The sequence below is a fragment of the Bos indicus genome, chromosome 5 (genome assembly GCF_029378745.1).
Source record: "Bos indicus isolate NIAB-ARS_2022 breed Sahiwal x Tharparkar chromosome 5, NIAB-ARS_B.indTharparkar_mat_pri_1.0, whole genome shotgun sequence".
Taxonomy (NCBI): domain Eukaryota; kingdom Metazoa; phylum Chordata; class Mammalia; order Artiodactyla; family Bovidae; genus Bos; species Bos indicus.
The window spans coordinates 88,770,432-88,790,594 of record NC_091764.1 but is presented as its reverse complement, the minus strand read 5'-3'; the positions used below and the strand labels follow the sequence as shown (position 1 = coordinate 88,790,594).

General features: G+C 40.1%; 1 protein-coding gene across 8 annotated transcripts in view; it reads right to left on the bottom strand.

Annotated features, from left to right (window-relative positions):
• The window catches only part of SLCO1A2 (solute carrier organic anion transporter family member 1A2), a 120,059-nt gene that overhangs the window by 74,271 nt on the left and 25,625 nt on the right, over positions 1-20,163 (bottom strand). For 2 of the 8 annotated variants that reach the window (XM_070789988.1, XM_070789983.1), the window contains exon 2: positions 9,930-10,028. The exons of the other annotated variants lie outside the window; for them this stretch is intronic. The gene's annotated coding sequence lies outside the window, so the exon portion shown is untranslated. The remainder of the gene's footprint in view (positions 1-9,929; positions 10,029-20,163) is intronic. 8 annotated transcript variants of the gene reach the window in all.

The following is a 20,163-nucleotide window of genomic DNA, read 5'->3' as shown; positions in this document are numbered from 1 at the left end:
TGGCTAGTCCTGTTGCCCAGCTGTCGGTACTGGCATGTGGGCAAAGAGAGGTTACAGTGGTGACCCCCCCCATATGTGGCTCAGCAGTAGCACCCTGCTTCCATGGCCACCTGATTGTCCCCTAAAGGCATTCCCTATTTTGGATTTATGGCTCACCTCCCTTCCATTTCCTCACACCATCTCCCTGCAATCAACAGTAGTCCTCACCTTGGGAACACTCTCCTAATTTTTGTAATGTTGAGCAGCCTAAAAGCCATGGTTTATTATATCTGAAGAAAGTTCATAATTCAAAGACAACTGAACTGTACATTTTACAATCACATTCTACTTGTAAACTGTTAAAAACCACTGACTTCTTTTGTATCTTAGGACACAAACAGAATCAAGACAAGGAAATGATGCCAAATACTGTACTGTTAAATTTTTTACCCTTGTTTAGTCTCTCTTCTTTGATTAAGCAAGCATTATAATGTCACCTGTATTATACATTTTTTTGTATTCCCCAACAAAGAGATGGAGGGGAGAAAGAAATTTTTTAAATGGTGCAACTCATTAGTTTGCAACATTTAAAACTGTTCTTTATACAATGAACAATTCCATAAGAACAATACCTTGGTTACAGTATGCACAGTTAATGATTTTGGCTTTACGGCACAACAGCTCCAGCTCCCAGCATCTGTGTGCCCTGCCTGTCCAGGTTACATAGAGCCACAGCACAGATTGTCTATGTGGTTCTCACTCTATTCAGACTGTCACAGATGAGCTGTTTCACCCTCCTCCGACAGTCTCAAATGCTTCCCTTCTGTTCCAACCGCTTTCCCCAGATGCAGAGTCTCTCCCCTGCTTCAGCTCCCCAACCCCTGGGTGGAGGTCCATTCCTGCTCGCTTTCCTCTTCCTTCTCCCTTCTTTCTTTCATCCTACCCAGTATTCGTGGATCCGCATAATCCTTTCCGGTGGTCAAGGACTCCTGCTAGTATTCAGCTGGCGTTCTATTGCATCTGTAGATGTATTCTTAACGCATTCGTGGAGCAAGCGGCACTCCACATCCACCTACCCACCATCTTGGCTCCTCCTCCCAGACTAATCTCTACCTGCCCACATTTTCTACATACATCTGAATCTTGGGGCCATCTGCTTCTCCCTTTGACAAAGCTAAAAATAGAAAACATAATAAAGGTTAAGGAATGGGCTATCCCTTATCTTTTCTGTTTAGGCAGCTGTCTCTGCCTATTATTTCACCTTCATGAAACTCATACCAGGACAAATGAGGTAGATAAAAATATCAGTTGTCATTTTTGTTGTTCAGTCGCTAAGTCCTGTCGTCGGTTTTACCAGGCACATACCTTAATTTAGAGATCTGCCACCCAGGAAGGGAGGAAATCATTAAGTATTTGGAGCCATATTGTTCATTTAACATTTTTATTCTCCCTCCTAAGTAACCTTTGATTCAATTATTTTTTCCTCTTTTTGCCACCATCCTAGTCCAATTCACCATCTTGTCTCATGTGGTTTCAATGGTACACTACCATTTTATTTAATAAGGGGAAAATAATTCTTCTTTTATTTGATCACATATCTCTCCCCATTCTTCCTGAACAGATTTGTTCAATAAGCACATTTGTTGTTGTCTAATTGCTGTCATGTCTGACCCTTTACAACCCTATGGACTGTAGCCCTCCAGGCTCCTCTGTCCATGGAATTTCCTGGGCAAGAATACTGGAGTGGATTGCCATTTCCTTCCCCAGGGGATCTTCCTGACCCAGGGATTGAAGTTGCATTTCTTGCATTGGCAGGTGGATTCTTTATCACGGAGTGACCAGGAAGCCCTCAGTGACACACATTATATATACTAAAACATACAGAATAGTGTCACAGGTGCTTGTAGGACAGGTAGCTTTAGAAGGTATGATTTCTATTTATATGAAACCTATCACCTGATAAAATATCTACAGCAGAAACTATCATTCAAAGTCATGTAATGCCAATGCCTAGGCTAAGGAATAAGGGGTCATGGAGCCAGATCATCTTGATTTTGATGCCGATACATAACTTTCTCCCTAAGTTTCCTTGGAAAAATTATCTAACCTCAGTTTTCTCTTCAGTAAAATCCACTCAATAGGACAACTTGCCTCCAAGGTTTCTTGTGAGAATCATGTGAATTAATATATGTGGAGATCTTAACATCATGCCCGGAACACAGAAAGTACTCAAAAATGTTAGTTACTATTATTAAGGAAGAAAGGTTTCATGAATTAGGTGATTCTTAAGTTGAACTTAAAAGATAGAGTTTAGGTAGATGAAATGAGGGGTGAAGGCATTCTAGACAGGAGATTAAAAGAACAAGATCAGCACAAAAGTAGCAGGGCTCTTTCAAGAACCTCTGCATTTTCATCACAGGCACTCAGGCAAAAATAGAAGGTGGGAAATTGCTAAGGTGTAGGACTAAATGTCTGATGATTGTTTCTCTTCTGGTCCTTGTCTACCATTCTTCTCTGCTATTTCCTTGCTATTTCTGATGTTTTCTTTGTATAGGAAGACAGGGATGAATTAAATAATTATATATTTTTTCAGATGGGGAAACTGAAACCAAAAACTCTGAGATTAGCTCAAGGTAACATCTTAGGTATTTGCAGGAGTGAGCCATCATCTGCTAATTCCCAAAGCAGTTCTCTCTCCTGTGCTTTCATCTCCCGGACCCTGTCCTTTTAAACCCCAACACACACACACACACACACCCCTTATTTTCCACCTGGTTGCAGGCAGTTGTATCCTAAGGTGAACACCTAGAGGAAACAACCCCCATTTTCTCTATATTAACCCAAAGGAGTGACTGGTTTCGAACCAAACAGAAGAAATAAGTGGCCCTGTAGCCTGCGGCTATGTGCATTTTATTTATCTATTTAGTTTTGAGTAACAGAACCACAAAGAATTCCTTCATGTAACCTAGTTGTAGCTAATGCTATTGTGTATAAAGGAGAAAGCAGAGCTGATAAAAAATCTAGTCTGCACCCCAAATGATATAACTGTATCAGGCACAAAAACCACTGTTTAATGCTAGAGACAGCAGAGTAAAAAAAAATTTTTAATTACTTCTGAAATATTCAAACTAGCTCCCTGCATCTTAAGTTAGTGGATACTTGCCAATTTGATCCTTACTTGGGACTGCATAAAATGAACATCAGTATCTCCAGTGATCAAAGTATTATTTAAAGTTAGCCAAGCAACTTTCTAAGCAACTCCCTTAGTGATATTATTATTTAAGATAGATGAAATCCTTTTGAGTTTATCTCATCATCTGAGTTGCTTGCAAATTAGCTGTGTTACACCAAGGGCTTTGATTAATACAACTTACAGAAAGAAATGCAATGTAGGTTGTAGCACAAAGACTTCATTTTCCCAAGTTTTCATAAAAGGTCATTAATTATGATTTATCAATCACTGGCTTTTGTAACTAGATAACATTTACTTTCATTACTCACCAAGCCATAATTCTGAGTTTGTGGAAATGTGCCTGTCTTCCAATTCATCATACAAGGGTAATAGGTTCTTGGTTAGCAGAACAGCTAATAGGTGTAATTTACTAACATGCTTTTTGTTTAAAGTATCACTGGCCCTACCAATATGGAGAGAGTTAATTAAACATCTGTTGGTGGCTTGTTAACTGTTTAGTTTCAACTGAGCCAGAATAAATGGTTGCCTACACAATGGCATTTAAAAAAAAATTTTTTTTTTTTTATTTTTTGACCATGAAGCACTGAATGTGAGGTCTTAGCTCCCTGACCATGGATCAAATGTGCACCCCCTGCATTGGAAGTGGCGAGTCTTAGCCACTGGAATGCCAGGGAAGTCCCCTGATGGGATTTTAAGTAAACTAATCCCAAAATATCATTCTCAAGAGGTTACAATTTCCTTCACTCCTTCATGATAAAATCTTGAAAAATCTCTGTTAAAAATGTCTTTTTGTGTGTAAAAGAGGTTCAGTAAATACATGTAGATTGGCTAATTTTATATCAGCCACTATCAGATTGCCTTACGCATAGTGAAATATTGGTCAATAGATACAGTTGACAAAGCTTATAGTAGCACCACATGCCTCCAATAAGCTAAAGCACCTGTGAAAAACCCACACACACATGTGCACCCACACGACCCATACCCATCATCTCCAGAGAGTAAACTGCCCTTTTCATTTTTTTTCTCTTTAATCAATCAAAGTCAGGCTAAACTTCATAAAAATATGAAAACATATTTTTCAGGCCTTTCCCCTAGACTCCCTTTCCCCTAACTCTTTAGATATGATCCTTGACTGCTTCATTTTACTACTTTCCAATATAACACCTACTCACCTAAGACACCATTCTGATTAGGAAGTAGCTTATCCTTTTCCTCTTTCCCAGATAAAAAGAAATGCATGTTTGTAAAACACAGGAAAAAATTTTCACTTCAGTTATCTCATGCAAGGAATAAGTTTCCATTGGCAGGAATGTGGGATAGATAGAACAGCACAAAATATTGCACTATCTTTTAAATCACATCCACTACAAGGCCACTAACTCTGTCTACACAAAGTCAAGATACAGATATTTGTATACGCTGATACATGTTGAGGTTTGACATAAAACAACAAAATTCTGTAAAGTAATTATCCTTCAATTAAAAATAAGTAAAATTTTTAAAAAGATACAGATAAGGTGTGAGAATTGACTGAAAAAACCAAAAGGATGATATGGGCCAGACTTTTTTTCTTTTGATGATGGCAAGTTTGATAAAAAGTACCGCTAAACAGTGAAAACTGATGCTTCCGTAACTGAATTTATATATCTTCAACAAAAAAGAGATAAATCTAATTTATTGAGTGACTGTTTGCAAGCAGCATTAATGTTAGGGGTTAAACAATTCTATGTGCTGTCTTTCAGAACGTCTAGCATGAGAGAGCCATTTAGCATTATAGAAAGCCTGACAGAAGACACAAGGAGTACATCTTCCCCTTAACCACCCCACAAGCCCACAGTGTACCCTACACTTGGCCTCACAGAGGTATAAATTATAGTACTTCACCTGACTCATTGTCCACAGTGTTTTATGCCCTGGTTCTACTCTTTTCCAGTTGCTATGAAACTAACTGAGTTAATAAATTCATATTGATATATTACCACCTTTTAATTTTGAATTTAATATGCTCCTCCCAGGCAGATACATATTTTGATAGAGGTGGCTCAGACTGTAAAGAATCTGCCTTCAATTCAGGAAACCCAGGTTTGATTCCTGAGTCAGGAAGATCCCCAGAGGAAGGCATGGCAACCCATTCCAGTATTCTTGATGGGAAATCCCATGGACAGAGGAGCCTGGCAAGCTAAAGTCCATGGGGTTGCAAAGAGTAGGACATGACTGAGTACACACGCAAGAAAAAAAAGCCTCAAAGGAACCATGGATCAAGGGAGTATATGAAATGTACCAACACCAGGCTATTATGTCCCCAAACAACTAAAATCCAACAAACAGCATGGAAGCCCCTGGGTCTTTGAGGCTTAGTTTATACTGATTTGAAATTGGCCTTAGGCCATTTCCTCCTGGATTTCAAAGAAAGTTTATGACCTCAACAAAATCTTGGGACAAATCTGTAGAATAGATTGAGAAGGATTCGAGATGCCTTCAGATCCCCATATTGTTATGGAAAATGTCAGGCCTCCAAATTGCCACCAGCCTCTTAAGCTCTTGCTGGTTTGGTTTGGTTTTGTCTTGGTTTTAGCTGTCCACATCTTAGTTTTATTTTATTTCCATATTTTTTGTTGTTGTTGTTTTTATTGTTGTAAGAACACTTAACACGAGATTTACCGTCTTAAATGTCTATGGATGCAATACAATATTGTTAACATAAGTGCAATGTTATACAGCAGATCTTTAGAACTTATTCATCTTGTGTAACTGGAACTTTATACCTGTTGAACAGTAGCTCTCCATTTCCCCCTGCTCCCAGCCCCAGAAAACTACCATTTGGCTCTGTTTCCATAAGTTCAATTATTTCAGGTACTTCATATAAGTGGAATCACTCAGTATTTGTCATTCTGTGACTGGCTGATTATTTCCTGTAGCATAACCTCCTCCTTGGGCTTCCCAGTGGCTCAGTGGTAAAGAATCCACCTGCCAATGCAGGAGATAAGGATTCAATCTCTGAGCTGGGAAGATACCCTGGAGAAGGAAATGGCAACCCTCTCCAGTATTCTTGCCTGGGAAATCCCATGGACAGGGCAACCTGGGTCCATGGGGTCAATAAGAGTTGGAGATGACTTAGTGACCAAACAACAACAAACCTCCTCCATTGCATGTGGAGCTAAAACTCCTCAGGGCTTCAGTGACTCAAACCCCTAGTTAGTACCAGCCACCCCTCCTGGTCTTTCCTTCCTTTGTATTTCAAGACAGTCTTTAAGAGGAAGGTTTGCTGTTTTATTACAAAGATTGAATTGTACTTCACCAAGCAATTGAGTTCAGACTTACATCCCCAAAAGTTAATTTATCTCTGGAAATGCAGAGAAAGGAAAAATTAAGAGGGGGTGGATGTTAGCAATTAGATAAAATTCTAAGTCCTGAAGGGCTTTAGTCTGGTGACTCCATTGCAATAGTGTCAGTAGAACCCCAGCTAAGCCTATTCTATTTCCCCAATTACTGGATCATTATGCTTTTTCTCTCCCTTCATCTGATTGCAATTAGGTCATCTGATCGAGTCAATCTCTAAATTGAACATTTTGAGTCTTCCTCTTAAGGATGTTATTATGGCTGTGTATGTGTCCAAAACCATCACTCACTGTCAAGGAGTCCTTCATGGCTGCCCACAGGTACACACTCCTTTTTGTCTCCTCATCTGTTGTTTACACTTTAACACTCTGTTGTGGTGGGTCTCTGAGTCTGAACATATACTTTCAGAATACATAGATGTTGGCTCTTCTACCCAAAGCCAAAAGCATAGTGCAACAAATATCTTCAATCCATTTATGCTGAAACACATTAAAATAGAAATGCTCTTTCTCTGTTTCTCTACATGTTTGGTTGGTTCATTGGTTGTTTCCATGGGAGTGGAAATGAGAGGAGTATGGGTAGATGTGGGCAAAACTATCTCAGTGAGCTTGGCGATTTTGTCAACCAATTAATTTACACTTAAAGGGAAACAGCTAATCTTTAAAGGAATTTTTGGCATACAGTATTAAACTTTTTAGGAGTGAATATAAAATAGCTAGATTTCAACTTTAATCACATGCTACTTCTCTGAGCAGTACTACAACTTAATCACAGGGTGTTCCTGTTAGGTTATTATAAGATTTACTTAAAGAATCATATCCAAATCAGAGTTCTTATGATTATGCACATTATCACTTAAAACTCATCTCTATAATTATGGTTAGATAGCATCACAAACTCAATGGACATGAATTTGAGTAAACTCTGGGAGATTAGTGAAGGTCAGGGGAGCCTGGCATACAGTCCATGATGTAGCAAAGAGTGGGCCACAACTTAGCAACTAAACAACTGTAATTATATCCAGCCGCAGCATTCACAACCAGAACAACAACAAAAATGACTATTTAAAACCAGTTAATTTTTATCACATATCTACTTAGTTTGGAAGTTACTTAGCATTAGATTGAATTGTAATAAAACTCAAATACAAGCAACATAAAGTAATATTATTTGTAAAGTGTTCCTAAATATAAAACAAAAAATGTAACTAAGGCTCCAAAGAGCTAATAATCTCTTGAACCAAAATGAACAGTAATATTGTACAGAGGGAAACAAGGTTAGTCTTAAAGCTTCTACAATCTGGATGGTTCCACAGCCTCTTTCTGTACTTGCCGATTGTTTCTCAGGAAAGAATAAAGTAACAACAAAAATAAAATCAAAGCTGGGTGGCTTTGGTAGGAAATAACACATGATTGCTCTGATGAATCTATAATGTTCTTTTTGTGCTCCCTTTCCATTTAGCTCATACTTGAAAATCTCTAAACAACCTGGCTCCTTCCCAGAGGTTTGCATCGGTCCCAGCTTCCATGCTGTCAGACCTGAAGGAGGGCAGGGTGCAGGACCCAGGGGCTGCAGGACTATGTGACGTCTCTCTAGGAATCAAAGGGACAGTGCTGAAAAGTCAGTAGAGAGGGGTAAGCCAGGCTAATGGTCATTCCCACTGGATCATTCTGTCATTTGTAAGCACCTCTTCTCAGAAGGCCCGTTATCTTGTGGCTTTAGTAAAGTTATATTTTAACTTAACTTTTACAGTGGGTGCCTCCATGCTTCACCAAACTCCCACCCAAGCACTCCTCTCAAGTCTTTTGATCACACAATGCCTTGTCTAACCTGTTGAATTTTTTCTTAGATTGAAGAAGTAGGAATGAAGAATAAATCACGAATGACTAAAACTTTTCTCCAGCTTCCCCTTCAGTAACCCTGTGAGCTGACTGCATGAACAAGATAGCATCTGAAGAAAGAGTCCAAGTCAACAAACCTGCACACAGTGGGAGATAGTGAAGAATCTGACCTTCTACTTCAATGATTAACTAAGACTATCTAATCTTTTTTCCCTTAAAAAATTTCATGGCCAAGCAGAATCTTTGAAGTTGGTTCTGCGCTCAGCAGTAAAGAGCCACTGCATCTGCCTGCAATGCAGGAGACACGGGTTATCTCCCTGGGTCAAGAATATTCCCTGGAGAAGGAAATGGTAACTCACTCCAGTATTCTTGCCTGGAGAATCCCATGGACGGAGGAGCCTGGCAGGCTACAGTCCACGGGTCACAAAAAGTCAGACACGATTGAGCATGAGCACTGGGACACAAGTTTGCCTTCTCCCCAGGTTGCTAGCCTCCTGAGTAAAATAACCTTTCGTTTTCATGACAAATAGATAGGGAAACAGTAACAGACTTTGTTTTGGGGGCGGGGGGGGGGGGGCTCCAAAATCACTGCAGATAGTGACTCCAGCCATGAAATTAAAGACGCTTGCTCCTTGGAAGAAAAACTATGACAAACCTAGAAAACATATTTAAAAGCAGAGACATTACTTTACTGACAAATGTCCATATAGTCAAAGTTATGGTTTTTCCAGTAGTCATGTATGGATATGAGAGTTGAACCATAAAGAATCCTGAGCCCCGAAGAATTCATGCTTTTGAGCTGTGGTGTTGAAGAAGACTCTTGAGAGTCCCACGGACTGCAAGGAGATCCAACCAGTCAGTCATAAAGGAGATTAGTCCTGAATATTCATTGGAAGGACTGCTGACGAAGCTGAAGCTCCAATACTTTGGCCACCTGATGCGAAGAACTGACTCATTGAAAAAGACCCTGAATCTGGGAAAGATTAGAGGCAGGAGGGGATGGGGACGACAGAGGACAAAATGGCTGGATGGCATCACTGACTCAATGGACATGAGTTTGAGCAAGCTCCAGGAGATAGTTAAGGACAGGAAAGGCTGGCGTGCTGCAGTCCAAGGGTCATAAAGAGTCAGACACAACTGAACTTCCTTTTTCGACCAACACTCATCTCTTGAATATTGGCTTCCTAGCTGAAAACAGCCGAAGCTCCGTTTGGTAACAATGTGACAGTGAAAACAGAGACTCAAATTTCCCTCCTCTCAAATTCCAGTCTTAGCTATACAAATGAACTCCTTTACGGCTGTATAACTGTCCCAGGTGTGGCAGCTTTGCTGTGTGATGAGTGGAGGCTAGACTCTTCCCCTTGCCACTTTCTAAGGTGAACCTGAAAAAGCTATTCACTCTCTCTAAAGATTCAAATGCTCATCTGTGAAAGCTATCGTTCTCTACTTCACAGGGCTGTCTGAAGATGAAGTTACGTATTGGACAAACACGTTGGAACACGATGCTTGACTCAAAACAGTTTCTAAAAGACACGCATTTCTAGTGGCTACTTCCCTCTTCCCCATGGACTCACCTCTCCATTATGCTCATGACCTCATGGCCTCCCAGTTCTTCGGGGACATGATACCAACAATTACCTTTTCTCTCTCCTGTCTCACCACACTCTCCTTTCCTGATGAAAAGTTGATAAACATTCATTGAATATGTAGTTAGGAAGTGCCAGGCATTTTTTTACATGTTATCTTAACCTAACCCTGACCTCTCCTGGAGCTATCAGTCTGTCTCTCTTCCCTTTATGATGAATCCTCTCTGCCATGAGGCTACAGTAAGGGAATCCATATAAAGGACTATAACTGGGGTGTACTCAGTGCTTGGTTTGGACAGGCATAGAGTAATGGGATAGCATGACAGTCCTGAAATGTTACTGATATAGATCAATGACAGTCCTGAAATGTTACTGATATAGATCAATGGATCTTAACATATTGAGAATCAAGTGTTTTTTAAGACTCTGATAGAGGGAAATGGCCTCTATTTTCTCAAAAATGTGAATTTGAACATGCAATCTAAATTTCAAGCACAGTATCTAGACAACCTCCTTTATACAAGACAAGATTCAGGAACTAGACTAAATCTGAATCCCAGTTCTATCACTAAATCCCTCTCTAGTCTAAAAGAGGCCGAGGGTTGGGGGGGGGGGGGCAGGGCAGGGAGGGCATATGTGTAAGGATTAAACAAGATAATATATATATAATGCTTGGAACAATGTCTGATAAATTAGGCACTGAAGAATATATTTCATTATTAATATGACAGAACCAAGCCCAAACATATCTATTACATCAAGAAATACATAGGCTTAACTTGCTTATTAAAGCAAAGATATTTTTCCAGGTAATTCATGAAACAAATCTCAATATAGACTGTGTATAAAAGACACGCTAAATACAAAGAGTAAAATTAAAGAATGAGCAATGATATTCCTAAACATATGGAAAAAAAGAAAAGAGAGAAAAAAAAAAAGCAAAAGTCATGATCATAGTATCTGACAAGATAAAATTCAGAGTTAAGTGCAGTATACAAGACATTGAATGGTACTTTAAAGGTACTAAGGAGAACAATTTAAAGTGAAAACACAAGTGTTACACATTTTTATGCACCCAGTGGAAGTAAGGCAATTTCATAAAACAGAAAATGCAGGAGGTGCAAAGATAAACAGGTAGAGGGCATTCAAGTAATAAGAATTCATGTCTCTCCCCAGTCCAAGGTAGATCAAGATGAAAAGCTTAAGAAAGGATTTAGAAGACTGAAATAATGTTTTCAATAAAGGAGATGGTATGGATATATATTGAATTTTATACCTGAACTGAAAATATGACTCTTTCTATGTGCTTACGGAAGTTCTATTAAAACTAATCATGTATTAGATCACAAAAAAATTTAATAAAGTCTAAAATATAAGTAGCACAGAAAACATTGCTTGACCACAAAATAATAAAAGAAATTCCTTTACTGAGAAAACGTTTTAAAAAACAGAATTAAAGGAGAGAATATAAAACATACTCTTGCTGAGAACTACCTTCAGAACCACGCTTCTACAGCCAAGGCTGTAAAGAATAAACCATGTGGAGTTTGGCAGGAGGGAAAGAGAAGAGTTGATCCAGGCCTGCACCCTTAGTGGAGGACCCAGAAGAAGGGAGGGACATTACAGGGAGCAGGGGGCTTAAGCTACATGTTAGGAACCCCAGTCCTTGGGACTGACACTGGGAAGACCAGTATTTTGATGGTTTGAAAACCAATGGGGTGTTGTTGTTGTTGTTGTTCAGCCACCAAGTCGTGTCCAACTCTTTGCAACCCCATGGACTGCAACATGCAGTACAGGGAGGGCTATCGAAAACCAAAACTCCATTCTTGAAGAGTGCATGCACAAACACACTTGCTCTGAGTCCCAGCACAGAGGCAGCAGATTGAAAGCTGCCAGGGGTTTTAGCCAGCCTGCCAGAACTACCCCAGTGTGCACTGCAGCCTGCACTGAGCTCCAGCGCCAGCCCCTTCTGCTCCAACCCTCCTCCCCACAAGGCAAGGATCACCATTGCAGACGCATCTGCACACCCCAGGGAAGAAGCAGAGCCAGCTCAGGACCAGCTCTGCCTACAGCCGGGACAGAAGTGTGGCTCAAATTCCTTGGGCCCTGATCCTGCCTCTGACCTAGGCAGAGACCCAGAGCCAGCTAAAAAATTCAGCATCAGTCCCTCAGGGAACCGGCCCCTCCTGCAATGGGACAGTGACTGCCATTGAACCTAGGACATGCCCTGGCTGGTACCTGCCTCCAGCTCCAGCCTCTCTGATGCAAGCCCTGGTGGGAAATACAAAGAGAATGTTGGAAAAGTCATTTTTCACTTAGGGACTTCAAAAAGGATGTCAAGAAAGAATGATTCCTCTCCAGCAAAATGATTCTGCAGTACAAAGCGGTAAAAGGGTATGTGTGTCAGAAAATCACCCAACTTGCTAATTTGTACATTTTTGCCTAGAGAATAACTCACTTATGTCTTCATAGTCGAGTGTGTCAACTACTAACAGCCGCTTGCCAAGAGCATTTGCCATCTGCCTCTGCAGAGATTCAATCTGTGCTACTGTCATTGTTGACCTTTGACATGCCCTGAAAGGAGTCCAGGGTGAAGAATGAGGGGCTCTGTGCTCCAGAGAAATAGGTGAAACAGGTCTTTAGATAATGAGATATCGTCAGGAACTGATTTCATAATCCCTATCCTTTGTTGGAGAAGGGAATGGCAAACCACTTCAGTAATCTTGTCTTGAGAACCCCATGAATGTATGAAAAGGCAAAAAGATAGGACACTGAAAGATAAACTCCCCAGGTCAGTAGGTGCCCAATATGCTACTGGAGATCAGTGGACAAATAACTCCAGAAAGAATAAAGAGACAGAACCAAAGAAAAACAGCATCCAGTTTTGGATGTAACTGATGACAGAAGCAAAGTCCAATGTTGTAAAGAGCAATATTGCATAGGAACCTGGAATGTTAGGTCCATGAATCAATGGAAATTGGCAATGGTCAAACAGGAGATGGCAAGAGTGAACGTCAACATTTTAGGAATCAGCAAACTAAAATGGACTAGAATGGGTGAATTTAACTCAGATGACCATTATATCTACTACTGTGGGTAGGAATCCCTCAGAAGAAATGGAGTAGCCATCATGGTCAACAAAAGAGTCCAAAATGCAGTACTTGGATGCAGTCTCAAAAATGACACAATGATCTCTGTTCGTCTCCAAGGCAAATCATTCAATATCACAGTAGTCCAAGTCTATGCCCCAACCAGTAACGCTGAAGAAGCTGAAGTTGAATGGTTCTATGAAGACCTTACAAGACCTTCTAGAACTAACACCCCCCCAAAAAAGATGTCCTTTTCATTATAGGGAACTGGAATACAAAAGTAGGAAGTTAAGAAACACTTGGAGTAACAGGCAAATTTGGCCTTGGAGTATAGAATGAAGCAGGGCAAAGGCTAATAGAGTTTTGCCAAGAGAATGCACTGGTGATAGCAAACACCCTCTTCCAACAGAACAAGAGAAGACTTCTACACATGGACATCACCAGATCAGAACATCCAACAGAACAAGAGAAGACTCTACACATGGACATCACCAGGTGGTCAATACCAAAATCAGATCGATTTTATTCTTTGTGCCAAAATCAGATTGATTTTATTCTTTGCAGCCAAAGATGGAGAAGCTCTATACAGTCAGCAAAAACAAGACTGGGAGCTGACTATGTATCAGATCATGAACACATTATTGCCAAATTCAGACTTAAACTGAAGAAAATAGGGAAAACCACTAGACCATTCAGGTATGACCTAAATTAAAGCCTTTACAATTATAGAGTGGAAGTGACAAATAGATTAAAGGAATTAGATCTGATAGAGTGCCTGAAGAACTATGGACAGGGGTTCATGACACCATACAGGAGGCAGGGGTCAAGACCATTCCCAAGAAAAAGAAATGCAGAAAAGCAAAATGGTTGTCTGAGGATGACTTACAAATAGCTGTGAAAAGAAGAGAAGCAAAAGGCTAAGGATAAAAGAAAAGATATACCTATTTGAATGCAGAGTTCCAAAAAATAGCAAGGAGAGATAAGAAAGCCTTCCTCAGTGATCATTGCAAAGAAATAGAGGAAAACAATAGAATGGGAAAGACTAGAGATCTCTTCAAGAAAATTAGAGATACCAAGGGAACATTTCATGCAAAGAAGAGCACAATAAAGGACAGAAGTGATATGGACTTAACAGAAGCAGAAGATATAAAGAAGAGGTGGCAAGAATACACAGAAAATCTATACAAAAAAGATCTTCATGACTCAGATAACCATGATGGTGTGATCACTCACCTAGAGCCAAACATCCTGGAATGTGAATGGGCCTTAGGAAGCATGGGCTTCCAAGTGGGCCTTAGGAAGCATCACTACGAACAAAGCTAGTAGAGGTGATGGAATTCCAGTTGAGCCATTCCAAATCCTAAAGATGATGCTGTGAAAGTACTGCACTCATTATGCCAGCAAATTTGGAAAACTCAGCAGTGGCCACAGGACTGGAAAAGGTCAGTTTTCATTCCAATCCCTAAGAAAGGCAATGCCAAAAAATGCTCAGACTACCACACAATTGCACTCATCTCACATGCTAGTAAAGTAATGCTCAAAATTCTCCAAGCCAGACTTCAACAGTACATGAACAGTGAACTTCCAGATGTTCAAGCTGGTTTTAGAGAAGGCAGAGGAACCAGAGATCAAATGGCCAACATCCGTTGGATCACCAAAAAAGCAAGAGAGTTCCAGGAAAATATCTACTTCTGCTTTATTGACTATGCCAAAGCCTTTGACTGTGTGGATCACAATAAACTGTGGAAAATTCTGAAAGAGATGGCAATAACAGACCACCTGACTTGTCTCTTGAGAAACCTATATGCAGGTCAGGAAGCAGCAGTTAGAACTGGACATGGAACAACAGTCTGGGGCCAAATAGGGAAAGGAGTACATCAAGGCTGTATATCATCACCCTGCTTATTTAACTTATATGGACAGTACATCATGCAAAATGCTGGGCTGGATGAAGCACAAGCTGGAATCAACATTGTCAGGAGAAATATCAATAACCTCAGATATGCAGATGACACCACCCTTATGGCAGAAAGTGAAGAACTAAAGAGCCACTTGATGAAAGTGAACAAGGAGAGTGAAAAAGTTGGCTTAAAGTTCAACATTCAGAAAACTAAGATCATGGCATCCGGTTCCATCACTTCATGGCAAATAGATGGGGGAACAGTGGAAACAGTGGCAGACTTTATTTTTTTCAGGCTCCAAAATCATTGCAGATGGTGACTACACCATGAAATTAAAAGATGCTTACTCCTTGGAAGGAAAGTTATGACCAACCTAGATAGCATATTAAAAAGCAGAGATGTTACTTTGCCAACAAAGGTCCATCTAGTCAAGGCTATGGTTTTTCCAGTAGTCATGTATGGACCTGAGATTTTGACTATAAAGAAAGCTGAGCACCAAAGAATTGATGCTTTTGAACTGTGGTGCTGGAGAAGACTTCTGAGAGTCCCTTGGACTGCAAGGAGATCCAACCAGTCCATCCTAAAGGAGATCAGTCCTGAGTGTTCACTGGAAGGACTGATGTTGAAGCTGAAATTTCAATATTTTGGCCACCTGATGTGAAAAGCTGACTCATTTGAAAAGACCCTGAAGTTGGGAAAGATTGAAGGCAGGAGGAGAAGGGGACAACAGAGGATGAGATGGTTGGATGGCATCACAGACTCAATGGACATGAGTTTGAGTAAACTCTGGGAGTTGGTGATGGACAGGGAGACCTTGCGTGCTGCAATCCATGGGGTCTCAAAGAGTCCAACATGACTGAGCGACTGAACTGAACTGTACTGAATCCTTTGTTGTTGTTTAGTTGCTCAGCCATGTCCAACTCTGCCACCCCATGGACTGCAGCATGCCAGGCTTCCCTGTCCTTCACCATTTCCTGCAGCTTGCTCAGTCTCATGTCCATTGAGCTGGTGATGCCATCCAACATCTCATCCTCCACTGCCCGCTTCTCCTCCTGCCCTCAATATTTCCCAATATCAAGGTCTTTTCCAGTGAGTCAGCTCTTTGCATCAGGTGGCCAAAGTATTGGAGCTTCAGCTTTTGTATCAGTCCTTCAAATGAATATTCAAGTTTAATTTCCCTTAGGATTGACTGGTTTGATCCCCTTGCTGTCCAAGGAACTCTCAAGGGTCTTCTCCAGCACCACAGTTCAAGGGCATCAGTTCGTCAGTGCTCAGCCTTTTTTACTGTCCAGCTCTCACATTTATACATGACTACTGGAAAAAACCATAGCTTTGAATATATGAACCTTTGTAGGCAAAGTAATGTCTCTGCTTTTTAATACTCTGTCTAGGTTTGTCATTGCTTTTCTTCCAAGGAGCAAGACTAATCCTTGCATCTCCTTATAACTAGAAAAGCACTAAATCCCTTCACGGTGACATCAGCTCCTCGTTGTGATTCTGTTTAACTCCCCTTTCACCAAAGTCATATATATTGACCTTCCCCCACTACATCTTTGGAGAAGTTTCTCAGAGGTATTTGAGGTGCTGTTTTCCGGGGTTGCAGTCCTCATTTTGCCCTCAAATATAACTCAACTCATAACTCTCACGTTGTGCATCTTTTTTAGTCAACAAGCAGGATAACATAAGTATCATTTGAGACTGTTTGGTGGCTGAAGTGGTACAGAGTCTGCCTGCAATGTAGGAGATGTGGGTTCGATATGTGGGTCAGAAAGATCTCCTGGAGAAGAAAATGGCAATCTACTTCAGTGTTCTTGTCTGGGAAATTCCACGGACAGAGGAACCTGCCACGCTATTATTCATGGGGTTGCAAAGAGTTGGACATGACTGAGCGACTAAATAACAACCATCTTTACACTCTGTGTGGCAATCTGTTAACAAGATAGTTTTAAAACTATATAGCAACATAAAAAATGTTTAGATAAAAGTAAGTCATAACCTAGTACTCTAACACAGAAACTTTTGTTCTATTTTCATAAGCAAATATTGTATATAAGAACAATTTTGTATCTTTTATTTTATTTATCACTAATTTGTATCTTTCAGTGTTGGATTCCTTTTAAATTTTTTATAATCAGAAAGATAATCAGTAAGTAAGACATCTTGAAAATTAAAAATATATGATTGTCAAAGTTTTTTAAATTGTGAGCACACACAAATTTGGTCAAAATAGAAATTATTTTTAAAGACATTTTAAAAATCTTTTACTTTTTAAAAATGTTATACAAAGCCCATGCATTCATATTATCCTCACCTGGCATTCATCTTTGTGCTCAATTATCCCTCATTTGTTCCCCATACCTGATCCTTTCCACATCATGCATGACTGCGAATGTGACTTGTATTTGTTTATTTCTCTAACTCTTCTTAAGACTAAGACTTCATCATCTCTCATCCGGAATACCACCTAGTCTCCCCACAGATGTTCTGTTTTCACTCTTGCCACCATCTGAGCCATTCCATACACAGCAGTCAGGCTGGTGTTTTAAAGATGAAGAACAAAGCAAGTCACAACCCTGCTTGGACCCCTTCAATAGCTTCAGATTGCTCTCTGAATAAATCCAAGTCTTAAACTCAGCCTCTGAGCCCTGCATCTTCAAGCTCCTACTATGTCTTCAGCATCATCTTTCCACCCCTTGCTCATCCTTCCGTTGGATTTGCACATGCTGCTTCTCTTTCTCCCCACACTGTCTTCTTGGTTCTGTCTCATGGTTTAGGATTCAACTTAAATGCTGCCATTTTTCTCTCACCACCATATCCATTCTCTCCACAGTACTTATCATTTGTAATTGCATATATACTTATTCACTTGCTTGTCTTTGTTTCCTCCCCAGGCTCTAAGCTACATGAGACCAGGACCTTCACTTTGCTAGAAGATTCCCTTTCACAGAACAGGCCCTTGATCAATCCTGACTGAATCAATGAATGAGTGGAATGTACAGAAGGACAGTTTTCCTCAAAAGCTTGCAGATAGCCACAGAAGAGATCTGTTTTTCAACTCATGTTCTGATTGAGTAGATCTGGGATCTGGCCTGAGATTCGGTGTTTCTGACAAGCTCTTGGGTGATGTCAAAGCTGCCAGTACCTTATTCATATTTTGACTAGCAAGGTCAGAGGGATTATAAAGATGAGTGATGGTGGTGTTTGTCCTTATGATTTGGTAAAGAAGTTGCCTCAGAAAAATGATCTAAAACACCACTGCTGCTGCTAAGTCGCTTCAGTTGTGTCTGACTCAGTGTGACCCCATAGACGGCAGCCCACCAGGCTCCCCTGTCCCTGGGATTCTCCAGGCAAGAACACTGGAGTGGGTTGCCATTTCCTTCTCCAGTGTGTGAAAGTGAAGTCGCTCAGTCGTGTCCGACTCTAGCGACCGCATGGACTGCAGCCCACCAGGCTCCTCCGTCCTTGGGATTTTCCAGGCAAGAGAACTGGAGTGGGGTGCCATTGCCTTCTCTGCTAAAACACCACAACTATCATGAATTTCCTTGGTACAGGAAACCTGTAAGACCTGAAACTGTTTGAAATTGGTGTCAATGTTGACCTTACCCCAAAAGTACACAAAACCAACATAAAGAAATGTCTAGCAATAATAAAATCATTCAGAGTTACAATAAACAAAAAATTTACAAGAAGCAATTGGTAATTCAGTCTATAGGGATAGAGATGCTTTTTTCATAAAGCAATAAATATCATGGGACAGACAGATGGGAATTTGAATTTCATTTTGCCCTTGAGTAGTTGTGCAACCTTAAGTAATTTATATTCTCTGAATCTCAGTCTCATCACTTATCAATCAGGGCAAATGATATCCACCTTAGAGGTGAGCAGATGAAGTGGGTCTCTCATATCAGTTAAATAACTGTGCCTGGTAGTCCTTATTAGGCTCCTGTTCCTTTCTTAGGTAGAACATTTTCCTTATAACATTAATTTCCCAGGGGGAGAGAGAATCAATTTTTGAGTGTATGTTTGGCACATTTATCATCTCAGAGGGGGAAAAAAATTAGGAAAACAAATAACTATGTAGGTTAAAAACAAGCATTTTGGTTTAAATGAACACTACAATGTGAATTAGAAAAAGCAAAGATCTGGTCCAGGATTCAACACAAACTAAATGTGAGACATTAGACATATTATTTGACACCCCTGGGCCTCTGTATTATTTCTAAATCATTGTATGTGCATACATGCGTGCTCAGTTGCATCCAACTCTTTGTGACCCCACCGATTGCAGCCCACAGTCCATGTCCATGGAATTTTCCACGAATACTAGGGTGGGTTACCATGTTCTGCTCCAGTGGATCTTCCTGACACAGGGATCAAACCCATGTCTCCTGAGTCTCCTGCATTGGCATGTAGACTCTACCACTGTTCCATCTGAGAATCTCCCAAAGGTTCTAGTAAGGAATTGGTAAACAGAGGTGATTAAAAATATCAACAAATATGTTTATTTGCAAAAAATGAAGCCAGGGACATTGAAGCATCTACTTGAATTCAAATAACCCCAAGGGCTTAATTCCATGAATATTCAATAGTATATTGAGGTATAAAGGCAAGGTATATAGAAAAAAAACAGAAGAAAATTGAAAGCCATTTATAATGAAGCAGGAGGGTTTGAAGCATAAAAGCAATCATTTCCAATATACAAATTCATTTGTCAGCATTTAAATAGAGACAGATAACTTCACAACTCTAGTCAAGCAGTTTTTTCACTCACTTTTTTCATTATTACATAGAAATAATTACTTTAAAAGATTTATTTTTTATTTTCTCCAAATTGTTCCTGTTTTCTGTATTTCTAAGACATATTTAAGTTAATATTCTAAGTTATGACAACTTAAGAACATATATAACAACTAAAATTCTGACTGTCAGTGAAAATTGGCATGTCTGTATAATCTAGGAAAGACGGAAGTTCTCCAAATAAACTTTAAGTTCTCGGATTTCATATATTTCTTTAAAACTGAGTAATATAGTTTGAGGGTGTTTATGAAGATCTTCGGAGAAGGCAATGGCACCCCACTCCAGCACTCTTGCCTGGAAAATCCCATGGAAGGAGAAGCCTGGTGGGCTACAGTCCATGGGGTCGCGAAGAGTCGGACATGACTGAGCGACTTTACTTTCACTTTTCATTTTCATGTATTGGAGAAGGAAACGGCAACTCACTCCAGTGTTCTT